Here is a 12,211-nt window from a genome sequence, read left to right as displayed (position 1 = left end):
TAATGGTTTGAGTAGCAATGGACAGCCTGGCAATAAAGAAGTATCCTAACCCGAATGCTCACAGTGTGGGGTTATGTGGCACCAGTACGGGTTAGAAGCAGCATTGTGACCCAGATTAGAATGCAGGTTCTCTCCCCATCACACGAGAGCTCCCTGCACCGTATATTTCCACTTCCCTCCAAAAGAAAATGCATCCCAGTGGAGAGATTTTTGTGCAGCACTGAACAGGAAGATCGCCCAGAGGATAGAGGGGCTTTCCTTGTGACCTCACTTCCTGTGGGCATCTGAGCCAAGTGAGGCTGGACAGGCTGCCCCTTAGTGGTGCAGCTGGCACAGCCCCTGGGATATGGGTGATGGTTTCTTGCTTCTTCGTCCAGGTGATCACAGCTCTGAGAGGTCAGTGGGTCCATCCATCCTTTCCAGACAGGACCACCTTACCTTCCTGGGAGTGAGTAGTGCGTGTGTCAGACATTTTTAAGTGCCTTGGCGCGGGGAAGCCTCCAGTTCTGCTGGGCACCATATTGATGGGAAGAAGACAGCCATCCCTCCACCTTGGAGATGCTAAAAGGAGAAACAGGGGGCTTCCCTGGTGGCGCAGTGGTTGAGAGTCCACCTGCCGATGCAGGGGACACGGGTTCGTGCCCCGGTCCGGGAGGATCCCACATGCCGTGGAGCGGCTGAGCCCGTGAGCCATGGCCGCTGAGCCTGCGCGTCCGGAGCCTGTGCTCTGCAACGGGAGAGGCCGCAGCAGTGAGAGGCCCGCGTACCGCAAAAAAAAAAAAAAAAAAAAAGGAGAAACAGGGAACACACAAAGACTCCAATTTATTTATTATTTGTATTGTTACAGAGCTCCTCCTCCAAAAGCTCTAGGCTCATTAAGGAAAAACAGTGACTTATTCCAAGACACTAAAACCAGCCAAGTTGAGGCCGAGACAGTGGGTGGCAGAAGGGCAGAAAGGAGTGCAGTTGGGGGAAGAGCAGAAAAGTTGGGAGACCCGCATGGGGTATGTGGCTACCACTGGGCTTACAAATATTCATCTATGTCACCAACTCCATTTGCCAAGATCACCGAGGCAAGCATCCCCGTGGCCATCTCCACCTCAGATATCACCAGGGCCACCTCCACGGTCACTCGCCCGACTCTCTCGCGCCAGTCTGTATCTCTATCTCCAACAGCGTCTTGACTCTGGGTCAGGTTAACCCCTGGTCCACTGACCTCCTTCCAGGTTGTCTTTCTCATGTTGGAAAGAGCTCAGGATGGCGCAGGGCTACATCTGAACAGAAGATCTTCCCACAGCAGGGAGGGGAGAGTCTGCTTGCTCTGGGCTTTGAGAGGGATTCAGCCCGGGTCTTTGTAGCTGCTTCTAGAAGCCAGCAGGCCTCAGAGGTGTGGGACTATTCTACCATTTTAAGGAATCCTACTGGTCTTTGGATTCTTTGAGGTGAATCCTATTTTCAGAGATCTGTGGGCTCATGAGGCACTGTCCGGAAGAATCTGTAGCTGGGACCGGGGCTCAGTCTAGAGGTTAGTTTGTAGCTGGGACAGGGGCGTACTCTGAGACTGGAATTGGGACCTAATTTGAGACAAGTTCAGGGTTCAGTGTCCAGCCCAGGTCAAAGGGCTGACTGGGATTGAGTCAATTTTCAGGGTAGAAGTAGTGTCAGGTGTCCATTAGTTGAACCTTTGTCTTATATCCAGAATTCTCACCAAGTACCACCATTTTACTCTGGGTCAGTTCATTTTCTTGAGGGATTCCTCCATCCTCTGACCCCTCACCACATCCTCCTTTTAGCCCTGAGTCTCCTGGGGCTCAAGACCCAACCACACTCCTGCTCTAGGGTACGGACTTCAGAACAAGATGGAGCATCTTCTGAAACCCAAGCACTGTGCGGCCTAAGCCTGCCTTTGGAGGGGAGGGCCCAGCCAGGCCTGGCAGCTGGATGGCCAGCTGTAATGGGATTAGGGCCAGCCATGCCCACCCTTTGCCTGTAACCGCAAGCCCCTCCCTCCCTTTCTCTTTCTGCTCCTGGTTAGGAGATTGGCTCTACCTACCCAGCCAGCCTCATTGTCTACGGCCAGGGCCAGCGCCTAGCAACCCTCACAGGGGAGCCCTTTCCTACTGCCATCCTGGCCTCTCCCCCTGCCCCTCAGCTCTGAGCACCAGCATCACTTGTGTTTTTTTTTTTTTTTTTTTTGCGGTACGTGGGCCTCTCACCGTTGTGGCCTCTCCCGTTGCGGAGCACAGGTTCTGGACGCGCAGGCTCAGCGGCCATGGCTCACGGGCCCAGCCACTCCGTGGCATGTGGGATCCTCCCGGACCGGGGCACGAACCCGTGTCCCCTGCATTGGCAGGCGGACTCTCAACCACTGCGCCACCAGAGAAGCCCTACTTGTGTTTTTATCTCTGCAAAGAAGCCAACACCGCGGAGCCAGCTGGTCTCACCAGATTCTCCCAGTGACCCGGTTCTGAGAGTCTCTTCTGAAATTCTGGGCCTCCTCTCCAAGACTCCTGGGTCCTAACAGCAATTCTCAGCTTACTTTCTGCGATTCCAGAGTTCCATTCTGGAATTCTTCAAGGCCTGGCGTCCATTCTAGGAATTCATGAATTCTAGAGTTCCAGGATTTTATGGGTCTCAGACTATTCACCGTAGGCTAGAATTTGGTTACTGTGGGACAAAGGGGTCTTGTGGTACCAGAAATGGAGACTGTGGTCATGAATCAGGGTGACAGAGGTTAGAAGATGATGAGGGCATGGAAGTTGCGTTTTTATTCTCTTTAAATGAGAACTTCTGAAGAGCACAGAGAGAAATGAAACCTCTGCCTGGGAAGAGGGAAGGTGGGATTCACTCACTTATTCAACAAACATTGTCCAACCCCTTTAGGTGCCGGAAATAGAGCAATGAACAAAGAAAGACCCTGCCCTCAAGCAGCTTCCATTCTCTTAGGGGAGACTAATATTAAACAAATAGACAAATAATATGCAACATGTCAGATATCAGATAGTGATAAGCGCTACAAAGAAAAAGAGGGAACAAGGGAATTATTAACACTTCATTGTATTTATTCTGTGCTAGACACTGTTCTAATGTTTTACTTATTTATTTAGTTTCGGCTGCACCACGAGGCATGTGGGATCTTAGTTCCCTGACCAGGGATCAAACCCAGGCCCCCTGCAGTGGAAGCACGGAGTCTTAGCCACTGGACTGCCAGGGAAGTCTAATGCTTTAAATATATTAACTTATTTACATTTATAATAATGTTAATAAGTAGATGCTACTGTTTAGTCCCACTTTATAGATGAGGAAACTGAGGCACAGAAGGTTAATTATTTGTCCAAGTGGCAGAGCCAGGATTGGAACTCAGCAGTCTGACTCCAAAATCACACGCTTAACCAGTGTGTTATCATGCAGAGTGAGGGTAGGCACAGTTACCGAGTGAGGACGCTATCACACAGGGAGGGCAGTGACATTTGACCAGAGCCTTACAGAAGGCAAGGTGGCAATGCATGTGCATCTCTGGGGAAGGACACTCCCCTGGGGAGTAAGCCAGGTTCCGTTTCCACTATGGAGGACACATGGGTTCTGTGCTCCGGGGCTGGAAAAAGGCTCCCATGGGGATCTGGTGGGAGGGTTAAGCCCAGAAAGATGCTTGCCTCTGTGGTCATAAACGACCTGATTGCCCATCCCAGTCAGATTCCCCTGCATCCTCTCCTCCCTGGTCATGCAGACGGGTCCCCTCCTTTCCAAAGGAGTGTCCCCAGAACGCAAAGGAGAGAGCTAAAATAGACAATCCCATGTGACAGGACTAATCAGCCTGCTAATTATGAGTAATTAGAAACACCTCCCCGCCTTGTCAGGCCCTGGGTGGCCCAGTGTGAAACAGAGTGATGACTTAATCCTCCCGGGAAGGAAGGCGGAGCGGTGGGCAGAGGTACGGGCGAGGGTGGACAAGCATCCCCAAGCATTCCCACACACCCGGCCTGACGCTGGTCTCAGTCTGTCCCGCCTGCATACACAGGCAACTCAGCATGGAAAAGGGAGCACTGCGGACACTGGGATGAAGCTGAGTGAGCTTGAGTCCTGGCTTTGCGATCGTGCCAGCAGCATCTTTGGACGAGTTACTTCACCTCCCTGAGACTTGGTCTCTTCACGTGTAGACCTGGGGTATTCATCATCCCTAATCACACAGCTTTATGGCAATTTGAGGAGCTGGGAAAATAACCAAACATGGTGTCTGGTAAACAGTAAGTGCTCAATAAATGGTAGTGCTTATTGTTGTTCCAACTCTGTCATCTGTTGCCTTGAAAAAGTACTTTCCTTCCTCGAACCTTGTCTTCCCCACTTGTACAATGGAGGTAGGAGTTGGTGACTCACTTATTCAATCAAAAAATATTTTCTGAGGACTGACTTCATACCAAGCAACTGGATGGAATGAGACTGACACAGGCTCTGACCTCAGAGAGCTTTTGGTCAATAGGTTGTTCCCACCCCATCCCTCATATTCAGTCTCCAGGTGATACGGACTACGGTAGACAGGATTGTAAGGTCCCCTGGGGTACAAGCCCACACAAGCGCCTCCTCTTGGATGTGGACAGGACCTAGAAATATAATGGGATTTTACTTTCCTGGTTAGGCTAGTTATGTGGCAAAGGGGAAAGGGATTTTGCAGAGGTTGTTAAAGTCCCTAAATGCATTGACTTTAAATTTGTCAAAAGGGAGATTATCCTGAGAGGGCTTGAGATAATCCGATGAGCCCTTTAAGAGAGGGTCTAGAACTCAAAGACAGAGGCATCAGTCTCTCTCCTGTTGGCCTTAAAGAAGCAAATTGCCATGTGGTAGAGAGGGCCAGATGGGGCCCTAGAAGCTGAGGGCCTCAGCCCGAAAACCATGAGGAACAGACTGTCAACAACCTTGGAAAAAGACCCCAAGCCTCAGATGACACCCCAGGCCTGAATGACACTTTGATTGCAGTCTTATGACACCCTGAGCAGGGCATCCCCCCCTGCACTCCTGCCCTAGGGAAACCGTGATATAATCAGTGTGCGTTGGTTTTTTTTTTTTTTTTTTACATCTTTATTGGAGTATAATTGCTTTACAATGGTGTGTTAGTTTCTGCTTTATAACAAAGTGAATCAGTTATACATATACATATATCCCCATATCTCCTCCCTCTTGCATGTCCCTCCCACCCTCCCTATCCCACCCCTCCAGGCGGTCACAAAGCACCGAGCTGATCTCCCGGTGCTATGTGGCTGCTTCCCACTAGCTATCTATTTTACATTTGGTAGCGTATATATGTCCATGCTACTCTCTCACTTCATCCCAGTTTACCTTTCCCCCAACCCGTGTCCTCAAGTCCACCCTCTAGTAGGTCTATGTCTTTATTCCTGTCTTGCCCCTAGGTTCTTCATGACTTTTTTTTTTAGATTCCATATATATGTGTTAGCATACGGTATTTGTCTTTCTCGTTCTGACTTACTTCACTCTGTACGACAGACTCTAGGTCCATCCACCTCACCACAAATAACTCAATTTCGTTTCTTTTTATGGCTGAGTAATATTCCATTGTATATACGTGTCACATCTTTATCCATTCATCCGATGATGGACACTTAGGTTGTTTCCATCTCCGGGCTATTGTAAATAGTGTGCGTTGTTTTAAACTGCTAAGTTTGTGGGAACTTGTCCCCCAGCAATAGAAGCCTGATCTACAAACCGTGCCCCCGAGTGCATGCAAGGCCTTGGGTCGGTGCCACCTGCTGGCTCCAGCTGTCTTCCCAGTCCCCGCTCAGGGCCTAGAGCCTCAGTGCCCCAGTGAATTCCTCGCAGACAATGCTCCCATCAGCCATGGCGAAGGATTGTTTCCTCAGCTGCCAAGCTGCTCCCAAAGTTGGTTGTCAAAGAGTGTTCTGTTTGCCCTACTTTTAATATAATTATCAGCATCACGACACTGAGTCAGGGCTCAGCCTGTCACAGGCCCCCGATTATCCCGAGCTGCTTTTCTGGGAACAGCTGTATCCATGCCTCACGCTTGCCGCCTCCTCCCACGTGAATTATCTGTAATTTCCGCACCTCTGTGCTTGCTTGCCGAGGTCCTTTGTAAAAGCAAGGACTTGTGCTGGGCCGGGCGCGCTGTTATTTTCAAGGCAGCCAAGTCAGGCTCTGAGGAAACTGTAACAAGAGCAAGTGGGACCTGGCCTTGACTGTGGGACCTGCAAGGGGGGAGGGGAGCGCAGGCAGAGGGGGTGTGGGTGTCCACCCCAACAGGAGCTGGAGCCAGACTGAAGGCAGTGAGCTAGCACCTGGCAATCAGAGGGCAAGGCGTGAGCAATACGGCTCTCGGACACGCACAATGTGGCCCATTTGTAGGATGCCCAGGAGGGGGACTTTCCTGCAGCAGCAGAATTCTACACACCAACTCCAGAGTGTGCTGAAGATGTTGGAGAGGGTGAAGGTGGGGGAAGAAAAGAAAGCCCTGTGGATAGAGGAGAATTGGAAATGGAATGGAAGTAGCACATTCTCCTTCAACCAGAGTTCCCTGCAGGGTATTCAGCTCCCATGGGTAAACAGCTGAGTCCCCTGGAGAGGGGACTACAGAAGGTGGATGGGAAATGTCTCTCTCTGAGGAGAACCGCCTGACAGCGATGCAGCTCTGCCGCTGCAGAGAGGCCCACTGCCTGGTTCAATTCTGTAAGAGAGAAAACACCTCTCTTAGTAGAGACGATGCACTTTCACACCACAGATCTCTGGAAGGTGCCCTTGTGTATGTGCGTGAACACGCTTGGACCCTATGTGAATGTACATTTGGGCATACATAATGGATGGAAATGCACATGTGCGTGTGTGCAGAGTATAGTCGCGTGCAGCGGTATGTGTATTTGGGTGTACGCTTCTCCGGGCCAGAGGCTGCATTTGAGGATTTATGTACATGGGGGAAGAAGACAGGGCGTTTGGCTCTCCATATGTATCTCTCACTTTTACCTCTTTTGGTACCTACTCCCATTACACCCACACGTTCCAGCTCCCGGAAAGTGTATCTTCCCTTTTAAGAGTTATGGTTCAGGGGAGAGAACTCAGGACTTGAGTTCTCAAAGACCTGGTATGCAGCCCCATCTCTGCTACTAGTTAGCCTTATAACTTTGAGCCAACCATTCCTGTTCTCTGAGCCTCATTTGCTTCATCCGTGAAATGGGGTGCTTAGCTAGTCAAGTCTGCACTTAGAATTTAGGATTCCAGATCCCTGTCTCCCTGGTCCTTTCCCCCTGCTCTGACAATCCTTCCCTTGCTCATCTGTATCTACTGCCGTGCCCTGTGGGGGGCAGAACACAGAGGACTTGGGACTCCTCAGCTCTGTGGAGGTCCCAGGAAGCTCTGAAGACAGGAAGACAGGTCTCCCTTCCTTCTTTACTCCAGGTTTCTGGTGAGGCAGCTTCAAGTATTGTAGAGCTTCTGGAATACAGTTTGAAAACCATGGATCTAAATAGGCTGATGTTCATTGCCTTGGTTTCTTAGAAAATTCCAAGGGTCCTTGGGGTGGCTGAAAAGGCTCTGGAGGGTATTGGTTTATCTGATGAGGATGCTGCCTCCTGGGGGAGAGGGCAGGGGGCCTACTTTGGGAATGGTGCTCGGCCAGGGGAGCCCAGGCCCTGCTACCTGGAATGTCCCTGCAGCCTGCGTATCTGCGGGACAGGGGACCTTTATGAGGCAATGGGCCTGGCCTACACCCCTTCATGGGGCTGAGCCTTCCATAGCCTCCCTGCTGCTCACCCTGTTGTGTTTCTGGGCCTTCCAGTGGGCACTCCCTGATGCACCTGGGCCTTCTCAGAGCCTGCCTGGCTGTCTGACTCCAGCACAGATGCAGGAGGCGACCAGAGGGCCTTCAGAATCAAACTTTCCCCAGAGCTGCACAATCTAGAACTCTGGCTCCCACTAGCTTGGGGGAGAAGTGACCCAGGGTCAGCATTTTGCTCCTCCAAAGAAAGAAACCCACACTCCATAGACTGCTATTCAATGAATGCCCAGGACGTTCCCCAAATATGAATTCAATGGGCAAATGCCCGTAACGCAGCAATTTTGCATCCTTTTCATGTCCTGGAGCACATAGAAAACAAAAACGTGTGTACAGCTCCCAGAGGAAGCAGAAGAGGATGCCTACGGTTACCAAGGGCTCTGAGGGACAGCACCTCGGTACGCCTCTCATGGCTTCTGGACATATGAACATGGCCCCTTGGGACGTGCACAGGTAAAGCGTTTAGCAGAGGGCCTATGGCAGTGGTCCTGAGCCTTGGCTACACACTGCAATCCACCGGGGAGCTTTTAAAAAAATACTTTTGGCCAGGCCTTACCACAGACCAACTGTCCACTGATCTTGGTGGTGAGGCCCAGGCATGGGTACATTTTTTTTTAAAATAAATTTATTTATTTATATTTGGCTGTGTTGGGTCTTCATTGCTGTGTGCTGGCTTTCTCTAGTTGCGGCGAGCGGGGGCTACTCTTCGCTGTGGTGTGCAGGCTTCTCACTGCGGTGGCTTCTCTTGTTGCAGAGAATGGGCTCTAGGGCGCACGCGCTTAGTTGCTCTGCGGCACGTGGGATCTTCCCGGACCAGGGCTCAAGCCCGTGTCTCCTGAATTGGCAGGCGGATTCTTAACCACTGCGCCACCAGGGAAGCCCCCATGGGTACATTTTGAAAGCTCCCCAGGGATTCTGTAGCACAGGAGGGTTGAGAAGCACTGGCTCAAGACAAGGTGAACATTCAGCAAATGTCAGTGATTCACAATAAAAACCCCTTGGTGTCCTCGAATGTGCTGTTCTCCCTGCCTGCGCAGCTGGGCTGGTGTGGCTGGAGAGGGGTGGAGGCCAGGAGCCGCGGGGCGAAGCGCTGCTCAGGAGAGATGAATGCTGGGTAGGGCAGCCTGGCATCCATCTCCCTCAGCCACATCTCAGAAAACTGAATTAAAATCTATCTTTTTCAGCGGCTGCCTGCTTGGCTGGCTGGCTTGTGGAAGCGAGCTGAGGCAGTGAGCACCTCCGGGTAGGGAAAAGCTGTTGAGGAGATGCCCCAGCCTCCCACCCTAAGGGAAAGAAGGCAACTCAAGGGGTCCTCTGGAAGGAGACCATTCCCAGGGGTGGTCCCTCGGCCCCCCGTCTCCCTCAAGCCAGGCAGGCAGGGTGAGGAGGGGCTGGCTATCTTGGAAGAAGAAGGAAACTGTGGTCCTGTCCTTGGGGAGGCCCAGTCTGGGGGAGCAGACCTGGCATAGCTCAGGGAGAACCAAGATTGTTTGGAGAGACCAAAGCCATATGCCTGGATGGGCAGAGAACGGTCTGGGGCATGGAAGCCCAGCCTGCTTCAGCATGACAGGGGTAGCCCACTAGGTAGAACTACACTAAATTGGGCATGTGGACACAAGCTTTAGTCCCCAGTCTGAAAAATGTGTCCTTGGGCCAGTCCTGTGGCCCCTTTGGGCTTGGGCACTTCATGCATAGAGAAGGGGACTAGCCAGCCTTCCTGGAGCCCAGCTCTGATGATGTTCATTTCTGTGCCTCATCCAGGCTGATGCTACTAGGTACGGCTGGGATTAAAAGCCATCTACAAGGACTGCAGCACCTTGGAGAAAATTAGAGAGGTGCCCTGTCCAGGACCAGCTAGAAAAAGCACCCCTTTTGGTGGACTCTGCATGCCTGGCTTGGTGGGAAGTGGGCAGAGCAGGAGCTGGATTTCCATCCCTACCTGCCGCATGCAGGGAATGGACTGCACAGTGGGACCTGGAGCCCTGACTGACCCCTAGCTATGATCAGCTAGGAGCCTACCCTCTGGCTAGGGGCCTTGCAGCAAAGGGAGAACAGGTGAAGGGAAGGGGTGTGAGCAGAGGACCGCGGGTTCATTCCTATCCACTGGCTGCCCAGGCAGAGAGCAAGAGGTGCCCAACCTGCTCACTGCCCACACCAAGACATACATCCGGGACACAGAACAGAGGGCAAGGGATCCAGAGCCCAGAGAGGGACCTGGAGTATGGAAAAGGGAATAAACCCAGAAATGAAGGCTGACTCAGAGCCAAGGGTCCTCATCCGGCAGCCCGACCACTGACATTCCCAGGGACGGCTGGCCTGCTGCAGGTGACTCTGGTTTCCACCCTTCCTCACACTTCATGCCTCCAGCGTCCCATGCTCCATGCTCCCCTCCTGACTCAGAGATTGCTGCAGCCCCTCCTTCCCCCTCACGATGTTTCACAGTTTACAGAGCACTTTCACACACAGCATCTCATTTGATCTTCAGATACCCGGGCTGGAGACAGATGAAAGTAGGCTCCCAGGGGTAATGGCAACAATCTAGAAAGGGGTGTACCCAGGTCCAGAGGGAAGTCCTGTCCATCTTGTCTGTCTGACTCTAGCAAGGCACCAGGCCCTCTTCTTTCCAGAGGGGTCTCACCCTATACTGATACAGAGAAGAACTAACATTCTCCTCCTCCAGGAAGCTTTTCTGGACTGAAAGAAATGTGATCCGTGAAGACCAACAGTGTGGTATACAGAGGGGGGCAGGGTTCACTGCGTAGTAAAGAAAAATCATCAACTCACTGAGCGGACCCAGGGAACTCCTCGCATCTTTCCAGATACTTCCTTCAAGTTTTCGTTATGGAGTCCTGCTTCACGCTCCAGTCCTCTCCTCCCCAGTTGGACTAGAATTCCCAAGGAAAGGCTTAAGTCTCTTTCTCTTCCCTCCTCCTCCTTGAAGCTTCCTCAACAAGGTGGCCACACCCAAAACTCAGGCCCACAGGGAGGCTGAACGATGACTTGAATGAGGAAAGACAGAGCCTGGTTGCAGAACTGTGGATGGGGCTATGGAGGGAGACTTGGGATGCTGACACCTGGGGTAGTGACCAGAAACCGTGAGCAGGGGCAGGTGGGAGCAATGAGCTGGCTGGTGGGAGTGGGTAACTGTTCTCTGTCAGGCTTTGGCTCCACCACCAACTGGCTACATTGTCTTGACCTGTTTAGTTCCCCGCATTAAGGCTCAACTTATCCATCTGTACTAGGAGGCTGAGTGGTACTACAATAACAGTAGCCATAGTAATTAATTCATTAGTGAGGAAATAAAATCAGTGAAAACCTACTTTGGGATGTGTGTACCATTCTTGTTTAATGATGTTGTTAAGAGGTGGGGGGTACATACAATGATTCCCACGTACAGGGAAGAAGTTGAGGTTCAGAGATGCCCAGTCCCCTGCCCCAGCTCACAGAGCTAGCCCTGGCACAGCAGGGACTGAAGCCAGGCAGTCTGACTCCAGAGCACTGTCATCGTAAGTTGCTGTAGGCCGCCCCGGTAAGGCCCCCACCTCCCTTTTCTGGCCATAGAGGCGTTTTCTAGGGGATCACATTTGAAGACATCCAGGCAGGAATGCCGGAGCTAGCTGACTTTCCCAGGCCAGGGCTGCGTGGGCAAAGAAAATCCCAAGGGGAGTCTGGGACTTGCCCTGTAAGGAAGGCTTCCTGGAGGAGGAGGAGCTGGCTCAGACAGGAAATCAGGAGGACGTGGCAGGGAGAAGGCAGAGGGTTTCTCGCTCTGGGTATCTCGGGAGGGTTGAAAGGAGGGCGGTGAGCCCCGGGGAAGGCCCGACGCTGAGCCCCGGAAGCCGAACTACAGAGGGAATTGTTGCCTCCGCATCCTCGCCCCCAGGTCTCCCAGCCGAAGCTCTTGCTCCCATGTGCGGCGGGCGGGGTCCCGCTCCACCCCATCCCCGGCCTAACCCCTCCCCCGGGCGCCCATTGGCCTGTACCCCACCCCCAGCCTGCGAAGTGCGCTGGGGGAAGGCGGTGGTCGCTCGCCTCCCTCCTGCCGCAGGCCTGGCTTCGCGGTGGAGGCGGCGCCTCTCCGCAGCCCAGACCCAGCTGGGCTGGCGCGCGGCGCAGGGCGGGCGAGGGCAGGCGGGGGGCGCTGCGCTCGGGCCCCAGGCGGCTACTGACGGCGGCAGCGGCGGCTCCAGGCGAGCGCGGTCCCCGCGTGCGCACAAGCTCACTCCGCCGCGCAGGGACCCACGGATACCGGCAGCCGGCGGACACACGGACGCGGAGACCCGGGCTCGGCGCGCGCTGCTGAGCGCACACGCTCCCCGTCCTCGGGCGGCTCGGGGCGCGCAGTCTGCCCCGGGCCGACCCGCAGCCCGCGGCCCCGCGGCGAGGCCCCGCTGTGAGCAGGTAAGGGCCGCCCCGCCGCCC

At 53.2% G+C, this 12,211-nt stretch overlaps 1 protein-coding gene across 3 annotated transcripts in view; it reads left to right on the top strand.

The window, feature by feature from the left end:
• Positions 1–12,024: 12,024 nt before the first annotated feature.
• Positions 12,025–12,211, top strand: part of ADCYAP1R1 (ADCYAP receptor type I) — a 54,998-nt gene continuing 54,811 nt past the window's right edge. For 2 of the 3 annotated variants that reach the window (XM_004269934.4, XM_004269933.4), the window contains exon 1: positions 12,027–12,190. The gene's annotated coding sequence lies outside the window, so the exon portion shown is untranslated. Of the gene's footprint in view, positions 12,191–12,211 lie in introns of all 3 variants that reach the window. The other variant, XM_012533043.3, reaches the window with a different exon arrangement.

This window comes from Orcinus orca, chromosome 9, assembly GCF_937001465.1.
Source record: "Orcinus orca chromosome 9, mOrcOrc1.1, whole genome shotgun sequence".
NCBI lineage: Eukaryota > Metazoa > Chordata > Mammalia > Artiodactyla > Delphinidae > Orcinus > Orcinus orca.
This window is presented reverse-complemented; position numbering and strand designations above follow the sequence as displayed.